At 38.4% G+C, this 16209-nt stretch overlaps 1 protein-coding gene across 5 annotated transcripts in view; it reads right to left on the reverse strand.

Annotated features, from left to right (window-relative positions):
• Window positions 1–15890, reverse strand: part of shank3b (SH3 and multiple ankyrin repeat domains 3b) — an 88137-nt gene extending 72247 nt beyond the window's left edge. Inside the window, exons 1-2 of one of the 5 annotated variants that reach the window (XM_051953977.1) lie at window positions 15391–15890; window positions 99–458 (exon numbers count right to left, since the gene is read on the reverse strand). The gene's annotated coding sequence lies outside the window, so the exon portion shown is untranslated. The remainder of the gene's footprint in view (window positions 1–98; window positions 459–15390) is intronic. The other 4 variants (XM_051954097.1, XM_051953947.1, XM_051953997.1 and 1 more) reach the window with 4 other exon arrangements.
• Between the last annotated feature and the right edge of the window lie 319 nt (window positions 15891–16209).

The raw sequence follows: 16209 nt of genomic DNA on the forward strand, positions 1-16209 counted from the left end.
AAAGCAACTACAAAGAGATAAAACCCCTAGAAAGAGACACAATATTACTTCAGATACAACCAGAGAGATTTCAAATGGCCACCAAGAGACACACTCACCTATCGTCAGCAGTCCCATCAAACTTTTCCACTGGCCTTTACTGAGTTCTACTGGGCTCTTCTGGTCCGTCCTGGCCTGCTTTGGTCCGCTCCGATTGGCTCTCTGGTCCGGTGCTGGTTCTGGCTCTGGTTTCTGGTCCTGGTCCAGCCCGAGGTGCCTGGTTCCTGGTTGGTTTTTGAGGTGTTTCTTGGGCGTAGAAGACGAGCCGTACTTTTCCGCTGCAGGTGAAGTATTTTCTGCGGTTCCTCTTGTACTTGCAGTACACGTTGAAGTACTTTCCGTAGTACTACTGGCGTTCGGTCGTCCTGCAGGGGAGTCTCAGAGCTTCAGACGGTATTCTGGGAGCTGCCCTGCCCATCCTGTAGAAAGGGAGGAAAAGGGGGAGGAAGAGGAAGGCAAAGGAGAGGGAGGATATGGAGGAGGGGGGGGGAAGGAGGACAGCATGTCAGGAGTTTAAACCTCCACGATTACACAATGTGAAGCCGTTAGCATGGCAACCGGCCGAGCGAGGCAGCGTCCGCCTCACCGCTGCTAGTATTATGTAAAGTTTTACATATTGATTTATTTCTCTGTTACTATTCTGAGCCAAGCGCTAAAACGTGAATCAACTGAGGGCCTCACTGCAGCAGATCAGGGTTTAGCTTCCATTAGCAGCTAGCATTTATGAGCAAATAAGGGTTTCTGACCGCAGACGAAGACTCAGGATCTCAATCATTACGTCTGAACAGCAGGACTGTCTGTGAGAGCTGCAAATCACAGTTATTATCGTCACTGATTATTTCCTGGATCAACTGAATGTTCGTTAGGCCCTTAAAATGTCATAAAAAATAATGAAAATTGTCTGTTATACTTTCACACACTGTGCTGAAAACTCAAAAATGACCCGAAAACAAATGAAAACTACCACAAAGCAACACAAAACACCAATAAAGAGACAAAATTACCTCAGAGAGACACAAAATGAAAACAAAAAGACTCAAAATTACATCAGAGACAAAAAATGATTGCAAAAAACACCAAACAACAACTAAGAGACACAAAATGATCACAAATAGACACAAATCAACCAGAAAGACACACAAAACAATCACAAAGAGACACAAAATGACCACAAAGAGATGCAAAATAACCACAAAAAGATATAAAATGACCACAAACTGACAAAAATCTATCACAAAGAGATACAAAAGGACTACAGAGGCACAGAACAACCACAAAGAGACACAAAATGACCACAAAGAGACACAAAATGACCAGAAACTAACAAAAACTACCACATAGACATAAAACTACCACAAAGAGATACAAAATGACCACCAAAAGATACCAAATGACCAGAAAGACACACAAAACAATCACAGAGACACAAAATGATCACAAAGAGACGCAAAATGACCAGAAACTGACAAAAACTACCACAAAGAGACATAAAACTACCACAAAGAGACACAAAACTTAAAAGACTAAAGTAGGTTTCACAATAAATGAGATGAAAATTTAAAAATGTTCTGCAGTTACTTGAGTCATGATATTTCAAAACACAAGTAGAACATGTCACTGCTAACCTTAGTCGTCAGTGGTGCTTTTAATTCAATAATGAAGTGACTCCTTACAGGGTCGGTGGTTTAAAATAAAGTCCTTTATGTCCAGGGGGATTTAACGTATCAGCGCTCATCTAACAGAGTAAATCATGTTACTGCCAATGTGAAAATTTAATTCACTTACATTAGACTGTAAGGCGGCATCTACACAAACAAAAACTGACTGAGATGAGATAACGTTGAAGAATTTAAATTCATCTAAAAGGGAGTCAAGAGGTGTTGTAATGAGCAAAAACTGGTTGTAACTAAATAAACATTCTGATAAAACTGCACCAAGTCGTGAGAGAAGAGCTGCCTTGAGGATAAATTCACCGAAAACAACTTGTAAACATTAAACTGCAAGACAAAATATTCCATCATATGTAAATTTGTGGAATCATATCAGAAAAATGTATTTTAAATACGCAGCTAATGTCACCTGTGAGAGCTGCACTTTAATACTGAGTGATGGAATTGATTAGAAGCTGTGTTTTACTGCTGTTTTATGCTTTTTAGTGAATGATTCACGTATACTTTGCTTGTTATTTTCCTTGTTTTTCTTAAATGTAGCATGTGTGAGCTACTAGATACTGGGAATTTCCCCAAGGGGATTAATAAAGTCTCTATCGTGTCCAATATAATCTCCAAGTCTATGTCATATATAATCATATCGTATATTGTGTGTGTAACTTCTCCTAAAAATGTAGAATAAATGTAGTAAATGTACTTCTTTACAGTCAAAGGTAAAGATGAGTGCTTAGCAGTTGCAACCACACCAACGCCACACCGCTGCTCAGCATGTTGGCTTGGCCTGTTAGCAGCCAGCTGTTAGCTACCTATCAGCTTATGCTACAGGCCACCAGCTGGTAGCCCGCTAACTGCTAACAGCATGCTAGCCAGCTGGATTGTGTGCGAGACCACCATGTTTTTACAGCAACGCTGGAGGACATGTTGGAAAGGAGAGCACAGTTTTGAAACAAAACAAAAAAGAAGACTTGACAATGATTAGAAGTCACTTCCCGTGACTCACACTTCCTGTTTCCCGTCTAGGTTGCCAAGGAAACGGATGTTTGGCAGGAAAAAGTTGAGAAGGCTGGACGGTACTGATAAAAACACACAAACACACTCGCATTTGTACTTTTGTCTTTGTGAGCACCATCGCCGGCAAAGTGAAACCTGAAGCTCAACCTGAAAACAGCCACACTGCCAAGTGAGGACCAAATAAAATGTCCTGACATAATCAAAAACTCCCTTTAGTCCTCACAATGACAGCTATGCAGGAATACATACACACACTCTTAATTATGAATTCTGTATTTTAGAGGACCCTTATCGACAAACTCAAACCTGATGTCAACATGAAAACTCAACCAGTCATGGCATCAACTAAAGACCCAATAAAATGTCCTCATGAGGTCAAAAACTAACATCAGTCCTCATAATGATATTTATACAAGAATACACACACGTCTGTCTTTGTGGGGACCCTCACTGACAAAATGAAACCTGAAGCTGAACCCTGAAAAGGACCCTCATTGCAAACTTGATTCTTACATGAAAACTCAAACAGCCATGGTACCAAGTGAGGATCAGATAAAATGTCCTTTTAAACTGTAAAACTCCAAGTCGTCCCCACAATGACAAGTTTACAAGAACACAAACACACATTATTAGTTTTGTCTTTGAGAGGACCCTCACTGAAAAACTGTAACTTGATTCTAAATGAAAACTTAACTTGTCCAAAAATGACACGACAATCAGAAATTACTCAACATCAGTTCGAAATGAGAAATATTCGTCTCATACGACTAAAAAAGTTTCAAAATGACTCAAAAATTGTCAAGAAAAGCACAAGAATGCGTCTAAAATCACTCGAACTGTTTCCAAAATGATTCAAAATAACCAAAACTTGTCCAATATGAAAAGAAATACGTCCAAAATTACTCAAAAATTTCCCGGAATGACAAAAATAAGTCAAAAATCACTGCAATTTTTTCCAGAATGTTTCCATAATGGCTCAAACTTTGTCAAAAAATGACTCGACAATAATCGGAAGTTTTGTCAACATCAGTCTGAAACGACAAATGCCGGTTGAACATGAATCAAAAGGTTTAAAAATGATTCAAACATTGCCCAAAATAATAAAAACATGTCCAAAATCACTCACTGTTTCCAAAATGACTCAAAATGACCCCCAAAAAAGAGTCTGACATTGTCCAAAACATCTCAATGGTCTAGAACGATTCAAAAATTTCCCAAAATGACAAAAATGTGTCCAATATGACTAGAAATGTGTCCAAAGTGACTCAAAAGTTGCCCATAATGACCATGTCCAAAATCATGACAAATTTGTCCAAAATCACTCAAACAGTTTCCAAAATGACCCCAAAAAAAGAGTCTGAAGTTGTCTGAAACATCTAAAAAATGGTCCAGAATGATTCAGAAAGGTCAAAAACTAGCATTAGTTCTAACACTTTTGTACAACAACACACACAGACACACAGAGTTTTTTATTTCTGTTTGAAACTTGATTCTAACTGGAAACTTAAACAGCCATGACACCAAGTGAGGACCTGAAAAAATGTCCTCACATAGTCAACAAACTGACATTGGTCCTCAGAAGGACAGCTGTACAGGAACGCATATATTATATACCCGCCATGTTACCAAATGAGTCCTTACATTAGTAGCTGTACAGGAACACACTCTTATGAGGATTTTCAATCACAAACTAAACCCTTAAGCCTTAAACATCACAGGCAGAAAGTGAGGACCTGATAACACATTAATCTACGTGTAGTCCTCACAACGACAGTCACACAAGAACACACACACTTTATCTTAATGTACATTTGATTCTGTTGGTGTGTTTTGTCTTGAACTTATTACACTGTACATCCTTGTTGAATCCTACATGAATTAAATGAAATATAATTGGCTTTTTAAATGTTTCTTATCAGTAATAAATCCCAAAAACCAACATCAAATGTATGAAGGATCTGTATATGTGCCTTAAAGCTTGATTGTTGTCTAAAAACTATGTGAACACACCAGTGAGCTGCACTGTTTCACTCTATATTTATTTAGAAACAGCTCCACGGACTGACAACAGCGATCACTTTCCCGTCTAATTAAGGGTTATAGCGGCTCTATGGGAGGCTGCGAATCGATCACATGCTATGAATAATGACATGCAGAGAATGAAGCGTCTTGGACAGAAATATTCTGAGACTACTGCTTTGTTTATAGTTTACTTTAAACTGCTTTGACCATCTGAAAAATCAGCATAAAGTTAAATACAAGTTTACACAATTGCTTTTCAACAACAACTTTAAACTGATCTGTTGATTTAGCACTACTTAGCGCTACTAGCTAACCGTTAATGAATAACTCAGGGTTACTTTGACCTGCTGTGTTTCCCAGAACCGTCTCTATGCTAAATTTGCAGTTTTCACCTTTATTGTAGCGACTCACAGAAACAAGAACAACTGTCTTAAATAACCTGAAACTTGTCTAAACTATTTCAAAATTGCCCGACATGAGAAACACTTGCCAAAATTCACTCGAAATGTTTCCACAACGACTCCAACTTTATCCAAAAATGACTCAGAAATTCCTCAACACCAGTCCGAAATGAGGAACGCCCATCTAATATGACTCACAAGGTTTCAAAATTACTCAAAAATTGCCCAAAAATGACAAAAACATGTCCAAAATCAATGCAAATGTTTCCAACGTGACTCATTATTTACAGAAAGGTTTTTCATAATAAGAGTCTGACTTTGCAAATCTCAAAAATGGTCCAGATTTACTCAGAAATTGTCCAAAATGACAATACTGTGTCCAAAATGACCAGAAATGTGTCCAAAATGACTCAAAAATATTCCCAAAATTGCACAAAACTGTTTCAAAATGACTCAAAAATGTGTCTAAAAATCACTGCAAGTGTTTCCAAAGCAACTCATTATTTACAGAAAGGTTTTCCATAATAAGAGTCTGACTTTGAAACATCTCAAAAATGGTCTAGATTTACTCAAAAATTGTCCAAAATGACAATACTGTGTCCAAAATCACTGCAAATTTGTCCAAAATCACTGAAAGTGTATCCACAACTCATTAATCACTAATAAACTTTTCAAAAATAAGAGACTTTGTATGAAACATCTCAAAAATGGTCCAGATTTACTCAAAAATGGCCTCAAATGGCAAAACCTGTCCAAAATGACCAGAAAGGTGTCCAAAATGACTCAAAAATATTCTCAAAATTACACAAAACTGTTTCAAAATGACTCAAAAATGTGTCTAAAAATCACTGCAAATTTGTCTAAAATCACTCAAGCTGTTTCCAAAATCACTCAAAATGATCAAAAAAAAAGTCTGGCATAGTCCAAAACATCTCAAACTGTGGTCTACAATGACTCAAAAATGAGCCAAAACAACATAAACTCGTCCAATAAGACTAGAAATGTTTCCAAAATGACTCAAATTTCTGAAGAGATGAGTCACAATCAGTCGAGGATGTCCTGAACGACAGCTTCCCTCTGGTGTTCCTGCACTTACTGGAGCTGCAGAGTGGGAGTAGTGACCCGTGTGAAATCTAACAAGCAGCTCTGATAAACGTGGAGGAGACGGATTTTCACCTCCCCAACATCCGGTCAGACGCTCGACTCTCCAAAAATGCTTCAAGTGATTCATGCAAAAGTCCGTTTTCTTCAGAAAGCGGCGGGGATCTCGTGGTCCAAGTCCATTTTATCAAATCTCCACAACAGAACCGAAAACGTCCACAAGAGCCACATTAATGTCAAATACAGCAGAATGAACAGAATCAACTAGAATTCCCCTAAAATTCTTAAACCATCAGAAGATACCAACACCACAACAACTGGAGCTAATGGGGCACCAACTCCAAGGATCAAAACCTTTTTTTAACTAAAAAATATGTAAATATTGAACCGTTTGTCTAAATTCCAAGCAGATTCTGAGTATTTTTTGTCTCTGCCACATTTTTCTCTGCAATCTAAAGTCCTGCACCTCTATGGAAACAAATGAAATGGAATCCAACATTTTAACAGGGTACCTATGGTAGAAATTAGCTGCCTGAAATCGACATTTTGCTAATTATGTTGAAAGTCTCATCACGGAGACTCTGGTTTGTTCCCTTTTGTAACTTTATGGAAAAGCAGCAGCTAAATGTAACGTTTATGTAGTTAATTTCAGTTAGAAATTCTCCAAAATGAGAGAGATGTGTCCAAAATGACTCAAATTTTGTCCAAAATCAACCAAATTTACACAAAAAGTGGTCGAAAATGCCTTTAAAGGGCAATAAAATGTAGAATTGACATAAAATTTGACCAAATGCATAAAAAGACTCAATACTGGACAAATGCAGGCTCCACATACTGTAGATATAAAATTATTTCCATGTTACCAGTCTCTACAAACTTCTTCCCTCTACTCTGCTCAATATCTGTAGAAAGATGTTTCGCTATGCTGAATGGATCTTGCAATTAAACCAGTAGGTTTTACTTTCCTTTTCACCAAAGTTACACAAAACTTCTCAAACAGTACTTACAGTTTGTCAAAAATAGAGTGTAATCTGTCCAAAATTACTAAAAGGTTGCCTGAAATGTCTCAAAAAAACATCTAAAATAACACAGAAAATGTCCAGAATGACTTGAAACTTGAACAAAATGACTAAAAATCTGTTGGAAATGTCTACAAAAATTGTCTACAATTACTCAAAATTTGACCAAGTGCAAAAAATTGTCCAAAACTACTCCATGTAACACAAGAAGAAAGATGTTTCTCCATGCTGAATGTATCACCAACAACTTGCTCCTCTGTTCACTGTTTCTGAGCCATGCTGACTTTATTTATTCATCCAGTAGCTTTGATTTTCTTCTCCAGTCTCTCTGCCTGCAGTTCAACCTGAAAACTCAATTTTTTGTCACATGACTGTTGGTCAATCCAGTTTATTAAAAAATTTCAAATAAAACCACATACACTACCAGTCAAAAGTTTGGGCACAGCTTCCCATTTAATGTTTTTTCTTCATTTTCATGACTATTTACACTGTGGATTCTCACTGAAGGGATCAAAACTATGAATGAACACACATGGAATTATATAGTAAACAAAAAAGTGTGAAATAAGTCAAAACATGTTTAATAGTTTAGATTCATTGGTTTTATTACTGCTTTGAACACTCTTGGCATTCTCTGGATGAGCTTCATGAGGTAGAACTTGAAATGGTTTTCACGTCACAGGTGTTCCTTGTCAAGGTTCATTTGTGGAATTTCTTGCCTTCTTAATGGGGTTGGGACCATCAGTTGTGTTGTGCAGAAGTCAGGTTGGTCCACAGCTGACAGCCCTATTTAACAACTGTTAGAATCCATATTATGAGAAGAACCAATGAGTTAAGTAAAGAGTAATGACAGTCCATCGTTACTTTAAGAACTGAAGCTTAGTCACACCAGAAAATTTCAAGAATTTTGAAAAAATCTTCAAGGAACCATCTAGGAACTACCCAGGAACATACGAGGAACCATTTAGAAACTACCCAGGAACCTACGAGGAAGTCCATTATTACTTTAACACATGAAGGTCAGTCTATCAAGGACATGTTAAGAACTTTGAATGAGTCCTCAAGGAACCATTTAGGAACTACCCAGGGACCTACGAAGAACCATCTAGGAACTACCCAGGGACCTACGAAGAACCATCTAGGAACTACCTAGAAACCTACCAGGAACCATCTAGGAACTACCCAGGAACCATTTAGGAACCACCCAGGAAGCGATAAAAACTTTGAATGTATCCCCAAAAACAGTTGCAAAAACCAAAACGAAACTGGCTCCCATGAGGACCGCCCCAGGAAAGGAAGACCAAGTTCATCCAAGTCTCCAGCCTCAGAAAGTCAACAGCAGTTCAGATTAGAGCCCAGATAAATGCCACAAAGAGTTCTAGTAGCAGACACAAGCAACAAGCAGAAGAGATTATTTGGGACCCAAAAACACCAGGAATGGACATTAGACCAGTGGAGATCTGGGCTTTGGTCTGAAGGGCCCAAATTTGAGATCCTTGATTCCATTTGCTATGTCTTTGTGCAAAGCAGAAAAGGTGAACGGATGGTCTCTACATGCATGGTTCCCACCGTGAAGCATGGAGGAGGAGGTGTGATGGTGTGGGAGCGCTTTACTGGTGACACTGTTGGAGATTTATTCAAAACTGAAGGAACCATGAGCCAGCATGGCTACCACAGCATCCTGCAGCGACTGAACCCAATCCAGATGGTTTGGGATGAAATGGAACGCATAAGGAAGGCAAAAGAGACCAACCAGTTCTCAGCATCTCTGCGAACTCCTTCAAGACTGTTGGAGAACCGTTTCAGGTTCTACCTCATGAAGCTCATCCAGAGAATGCCAAGCGTGTGAAAAGCAGTAATCAGAGCAAAGGGTGGCTACTTTGAAGAATCTAAAATATAAAACATGTTTTGCCTTATGTAGCAAACAGTGTGAAATTATTCCATGTGTGTTCAATCATAGGTTTGATGCCTTCACTGAGAATCTACAATGTAAATAGAAAATAAAGAAAAACCAATAAATGAGAAGCTGTGCCCAAACCTTTGACTGGTAGTGTAGAATAAAGTGATTTTGATGAAATATTATGATTTTTGGGATCATTTTTAACCGATAAAGCTGCATGGTACGTGTGATAGGTTCACAACTGTTGGAAAATTGAAAATTCTTTCAGTTTTTAAAGTTTCTAGCTGATAAATTGGTTTCCACACCTGATTGTGGGTTCAGAGGGTAAAAATGTGTTCCTACTCTGGTGGCTTGGTCACACCTGGCCTGGTGTTCACCTTCCTCACTGGTGGAGTGTGAAAGCGTTCGTCTTTTCTGCAGTAATTCGACGATAATGTGAGCAGCTGAGAGTGTTTATATTAATTACGACAGTGTTGAATGGCACTCTGAATCCACACGGAGCTTCAGGTGGATTTAAATCTGTGCAGTGGATCACCAAAGATGCATTTCATTGTTAGGTGTGAACAAGATGTGTGTCCTGGAAACGTAGCTCCCCTGGCCATTACCATGGAAACCAATGGCAGGAGCTGATAATACACTCTGTATTCTCGCCTCTCTGACACACACTTTCTCTTGTCAAGTTTCGCACATCACTGGGAAACTAAAAACCAGAGAATCTGTTCGGTTTCCTTCTCCTCACGCCGAGTGAAACACCAAACGAACACAAACAGTCATAAAATAACCATAAAGAGATGCAAAATGACCACAAAACATGCCAAGCGACCACAAACACTTTTAAAATAGTCCTAAAAATACACAAAATTACCATAGAGAGATGCAAAATAGCCATAAAGAGACACAAAATGACCATAAAAATGCACAACAACCACAAACAGTTGTAAAATAACTATAAAGAGATACAAAACAGCCACAAAAATCCCAAACGACCACAAAGAGATCCAAAACAGCCTTAAAGAAAAGCAAAATGACACAAAAATGCTGAATAATTTGCTTGTTTTGCAAAGAGACACAAAACAATAGCAAAGAGAACCAAATGATCGCAAAAAATTCAAAGAAACTACAAAAAGTTGTAAAATAACCACTAAAATGCAACCACAAAGAGGTGTAAAACAACTTTAAAGAAACAGACCAGTCAGAAGACCACAAAGAGACGCACAACATCCACAAACAAGACACAAAACGACCACAAAAAAATGCAAAACAACCATAAAGGCTCACAAAATGATCAAGAAGAGAAGCGAAACAACAGTAAAGAGAATCAAATGACCGCAAAAAATGTCAAACAACCAAAAACAGTCATAAAATAATTATTAAAAGACACAAACTGATCACAAAAAACGGCAAACAACCACAAAAAGATGTGAAATAACCACAAATCGTCATATAATAACCATAAAAAGACACAAAATGACCCCAAAGAGATCCAAAACGACCACTAAAAAACGGCCACATAAGGTGCAAAACAACACTAAAGAAACAGAAAATGACCACAAACAGTCGTAAAATAACCATAAAATCAATCAAAATTACTACAAAACATGTCAAGAGGTGCAACACAACCTTAAAAAAAACGCAAAATGACCAAGAAGAGAAGCGAAACAACAGCAAAGAGAACCAAATGACCACAAAGAGATGCCTCCTCCTTCTCCTCACAGTCAACGAAACCACAAGAACGATCCCGGTTTCAGGCGAAAATAACGAAAATGTCGGCAGCAGGGGGGTGTCTGATTGTCACAAATTCATCCGACATTCAGCGGGAGTCACAAAGAACCGACTTCATCCATAAAACAACAGTTCAAACCAGTTATAGCAGGAAACTCAGTCATCCAAGGCTCCTCTTAAAGCCGTTAACCCAGCACTAACCAGACAGTCTGAGCTGCAACTGCTCTGTTTTATCAACATTTTAACCCTCATCTTTTTGAACAATTCAATGTTAATTTACAGATTTTGCTGGCTTTGAATAATTTATTTACATGCTGACCAAATAAAGACAGCTGATTTTTTTTTAAAGTGTGTTTTAGTAACTTCACAACTGTTTCTGTACTGAAGGGATTTCATCATGGTAAATTACTAAACATCCGTTTTTTAAAATGACTTCTAAAACAGTCAGAAAATCGCCTAAAGCTTGTCAAAAATCACTCAAAACTTGTCCAGAATAACTCGTAGTTTGTTGAAATGACTTCAAGTTCTACAAAGTGACTCAAAATTTGTCTGAAATGAAAAACAATTTCAAAAAGTCTCAAAATTAGTCCGAAATAATTGGAAAAAAAAGTCCGAAACGAGTTATAATTTCTCAAAATATCTCAAAATATCCTCCAAAATTACTTAAAAACTGTCCAGAATGACTAAAACTGGAAACTTGTCCAAAATAACTCAACGTTTGAACGGAATAACTTGGAGTTTGTCGAAATTACTACAAATTATGAGAACCTTTACAAAAGTGACTCAAAATTAGTTTGAAATCAAAGACTTGTTAAAGATATCTCAAAGTTCGTCCTAAACAAGACAAAACAAAGGTCTAAAATGAGTCAGATTGCTTTTTTTTGGTTTTTACAGTGTATGAAACGTCAGAAAGCTGTGAAAAACCTAAAAGAGACACACGTCCAAATCCTAAAATATTCATGAAAGGCAATGAATTCTCACATTTAAGAAGCTGGAACTGACTGATTTGGGGATTTGTTGTTTGGGAAAAGTTTTAACTGATTATTGAAAGCATTGATTAAATTCCCTCGCTGCAGATCTAACATCGGAAAAACACAAAACTTTACAACTTTCCACCATCTGATCCATAAGAAGAGGGAAGAGTTCTGGAACACCAAATGAATTCTAAGACGTTTATAATGTAACGAAGAGCGACTTAATACCTTTTTCATGGACAAAGAATGAAAGAAAACCAACAATAAAGCTCATTACTTCCTCATGTTTACAGTTGAGTCCATAGAATTTGGACACTGAATCTGTTTTCATAGTTTCGCCTCAACAATGGGTTTAAAAAAATAAAGCAAAAAAGCCGTGATTGAAGTGGAGACGTTCCATTTAATTCAAGGGGTTTAATGAACATATCGCTTTAGACTGTTCAGGAATCACCGTTCATAAACACAGACGCTTTGTTTCCAATATAACTGGACAAACAAAGCAATAAATATTAATTAGGATTATTTTTTAACAGGTCCTTTGCACTCAGTGACTGTCTGAAGTCTGGAGCATCACCACATGCTGAGTTTCCTCTCTTTATTAAAGCAACAAAATTACCATACGCAATTAATGCAATCTGGACCCGTGTATGGATTACTGAGTAAGCTGCCTTGAAAACAACCACAAGGAGACACAAAATAACAACAAAGAGATGCAAAACTATCATAAAGAGAGACAAAATGGCTGTGAAGAGATGCGAAATGACCACAAAGAAAGAAAATGACCGAGAGGAGACGCAAGTCAAGTGCAAAGAAAACAATGCAAAACAGCCACAAAATGGCAAACAACCACAACGAGATGCAAAACAACCAAAAAAGACTCACAAAATGACCAAGACGAGACGAGAAACAACTGTGAAAAGAACCAAATGACCTAAAAAATGCAAAACAACCACAAACAGACATAAAATAACCATAAAAAGATTCAAAATGACCACAAAGAGACACAAAACTACCACCAAAGTTGTCAAATGAAGTCAGACCGTCAGACCATTCTAAACTACAGAATTAAAGAACAATAATGAGAGGCATTTGGACTATTTGAAACTACAGAATTAAAGAATGATCGTGAGGTGCAGTCAGACGATTCTACACTACACAATTAAAGAAAAATAGTGAGGTGCAGTTACACCATTTTATCCAACAAAATTACAGAATGGAAGTGAAGTGAAACCAGACTATTCTACACGACAGAATAACAGAACAACAGTGAGATGCATTTGGACTATTCTCAGCTACAGAATTCCAGATCGAAGGTGAGGTGAGGTCAGACCGTTCTACACAATACAATTAAAGAAAAATAAGCAGGTGAGGTCAGACCGTTCTACACAATACAATTAAAGAAAAATAAGCAGGTGAGGTCAGACCGTTCTACACAATACAATTAAAGAAAAATAAGCAGGTGAGGTCAGACCATTCTACACTACAGAAGTGCAGTCAGACCATTCTACATAGGAAAAATGACTGGCTAAGTGAAACCGCTGATACCACCAAAAACTAAATCTGATGTAGCGAACACTGCCTCTGATAAAAGATGATTCCATCCTTTCCGGAATAAAAATATCACCTCTCATCAAACATTTTAAATTAAGGACCAAACCTGTGGACGTTGCGACATCCTGATGTGGATAAAAAAAAAAAAAAACAAACACCAATGCTGCTGCAATCTGTGCATTTAGCCGCCTAGCTGTCGCTAACGCAGCAGTTTAACCTCTGGCCATCGGCGGCTGCCTCGGTAACATGTTGCCGTGACAACCGCGCGACATTCAGGAGCCGCAGAAGAAGAATCAGAAGCTCCACTTCCTGTTCCTGTTAAAAGTGTTTGGTTTTTAATTATTTATTTTTTCGGATGAGGGGGGCAGATCATGTCTTCAGATAGTCGGTCTGAGAATACGGCCTACACACTGCTGCTGCTGCTGCTGGCTTATATAACACACACACATAACACACACTTACAACACAACACACACACACACACTCACATATATATATATAACACAACACAGTGAAGTGATGCTGGAGGAAACCGGAAATAAGACGAGAGAGAAGGAAGGAGAGAGAAAGAAAGGGCAGCTGAGGAGACGAAGGATTAAATAAGAGATGAATGGGAGGAGGAGGAGAAGAAGAGGAATAAATGGAGAGATCAGAGGAAGGAAAAGGTGAGAAGAAGAGGAGGAGGAGGAAACAGGATGAAAGATAAAAAGAAAAGAGAGTTAAAGGAAAGATGGAAGAGGAAAAGAAGAAATGAAAAGGAAATGAGCCGAATGAAGAGAGGATGAAAGGAGATAAATGGAGAGATGAAAAGCAAAGATGGGAAGATGAAAGGAGATAAATGGAGAGATCAGAGGAAGGAAAAGGTGAGAAGAATAGGAGGAGGAGGAAACAGGATGAAAGATAAAAAGAAAAGAGTTAGGAGAGGAAAGGAAGGAGGAAAAGATGGAAAGAAGGAAAGGAAAGGAATAAGGAAAGGAAATAATGAAAGGAAAGGAAACAAGGAATGGAAATAAGGAAAGGATCTAAGGAACTAAAAATAAATAAGAAAAGGAAATAAGGAAAGGAAAGGAAATAAGAAAAGAAAATGAAAGAAGGAAAGAAAATAAATAAAGAAAGGAAGGGAAATAAGGAAAGGGAATAAGGGAAGGAAATGAAACAAGGAAATGAAATAAGGAAAGGAAATGAATAAATGAAAAGAAATAAGAAAAGAAAAGAAGGAAAGGAAATAATGAAAGGAAAGGAAAAGAAATAGGGAAAAGAGATAAGGAAAGGAAATAAAATAAGGAGAGGAAAGGAAATAAGGAAAGGAAATGAAGAAAAGAAATAGGGAAAGGAAATGAGGAAAAGAAATGAAATAGGAAGAAAGAAGAAAAGGAGATAAGGTAAGGAAAGAAAATTATGAAAGGAAATGAAATGAGGAAAGGGAATAAGGAAGCGTGTATAAAAGAGGGAAGGAAATAAGGAAAGGAAATAATGAAAAGATAGGAAAGTGAAAAAGTAAAATATGAAATGACAGGAAGAGGAAGTAAAGGAGGAGGACGCTAGGAAATGAGAGAAAGAAAGGATGAAAAGAAAGATGGAAAGGGAGGAGGAGGGAAGGAAAATGCATCAGGAATGAAAAAGAAAGGAGAAGAGATGAAGGGAAAGGAAAGGAAGAGACGTAGAAGACGAGGAGAGGGAATGAGGAAAACGAGTCGGGAGAGAGATGAAAGGAGGAGAAGCGAAAGGGAAGAGAGGAGGAGACGAAGAGGAAGGAAAAGGAGGAGAACCCAAAAAATAAAAAAACAGAAGAGAAAGAGACGATCGGAGGATGAAACGGTAAAGTAAAAAGAAAACGTAGTCACGACTTTTAAAGTTACAGAGCGGCAGCAAGTGACCGACACACACACCCACACACAAACACACACACGCCCACACACACACACATCACAACACACACATCTAATGAACACACAGAGCTGCAGAGGAAAAGAGACTCACCCAGAAGATCAGCGACTCCATGATGATAAACTGAAAAGAAAATGATGGAGAGGAGGAGGAGGAAGAGGAGGAGGAGGAGGAGGAGGAAGAGGAACAGATGATGGAGGATGGAGAAAAGAGTATCTGGAGACGAAAAGAGAAGAAGAAGAAGGAGAAGAAGAAGAGGGAGAGAGAGGGAGGGAGATGAGTGGAAGGCTGGTCGGTTCAGCCCACACACTGCTAGCATGACACACACTCAGTGGACGCCAGAGTGTGTGTGTGTGTGTGTGTGTGTGCACGTGTGAGCGTGCACGTTGTCTCCCACTCCAATGCGTGGGTTAGAAAACACACCTCTCTCTCTCTCTATCTCTCTCTAGCTCGATCTCTCGGCGAGAGATCGAGCTAGAGAGAGAGAGAGAGAGAGAGAGGGGTAAAGCAGCGTGGGTGTGGAGGAGCGGCCCCGTCGCCATGGAAACGCAACCATCGCCAAAAAATAATAAAAAAATAAATTAAAAAACGAGGATTCAGGACTCAGCTTCCATCATCCTCATCATGAAAGACACATCATGATGGAGAAGCTGCAGTTTACACATTCACTCAATGCGCTCTCATTTTACTTTTACCTCTAACCAATCAGAGCGCACGTGGCTGCAGCAGTCACATGACCCCGTTTTACAACGTGTCAACCTTTCACCGGTCAGGTCCGTCCATCCACATCGCTGGAGAACAATCAGAAAAGGACGCAAGGTTGTAGCAAACGTGTGCGTCGAATACGAAGTCCTACTTTGCACAATTATGAACGATTAGCAGCTGCAAAAATGTACAACAAACCCCGAAGAC

Source organism: Acanthochromis polyacanthus, chromosome 1, assembly GCF_021347895.1.
Source record: "Acanthochromis polyacanthus isolate Apoly-LR-REF ecotype Palm Island chromosome 1, KAUST_Apoly_ChrSc, whole genome shotgun sequence".
NCBI classification, from domain to species: domain Eukaryota; kingdom Metazoa; phylum Chordata; class Actinopteri; family Pomacentridae; genus Acanthochromis; species Acanthochromis polyacanthus.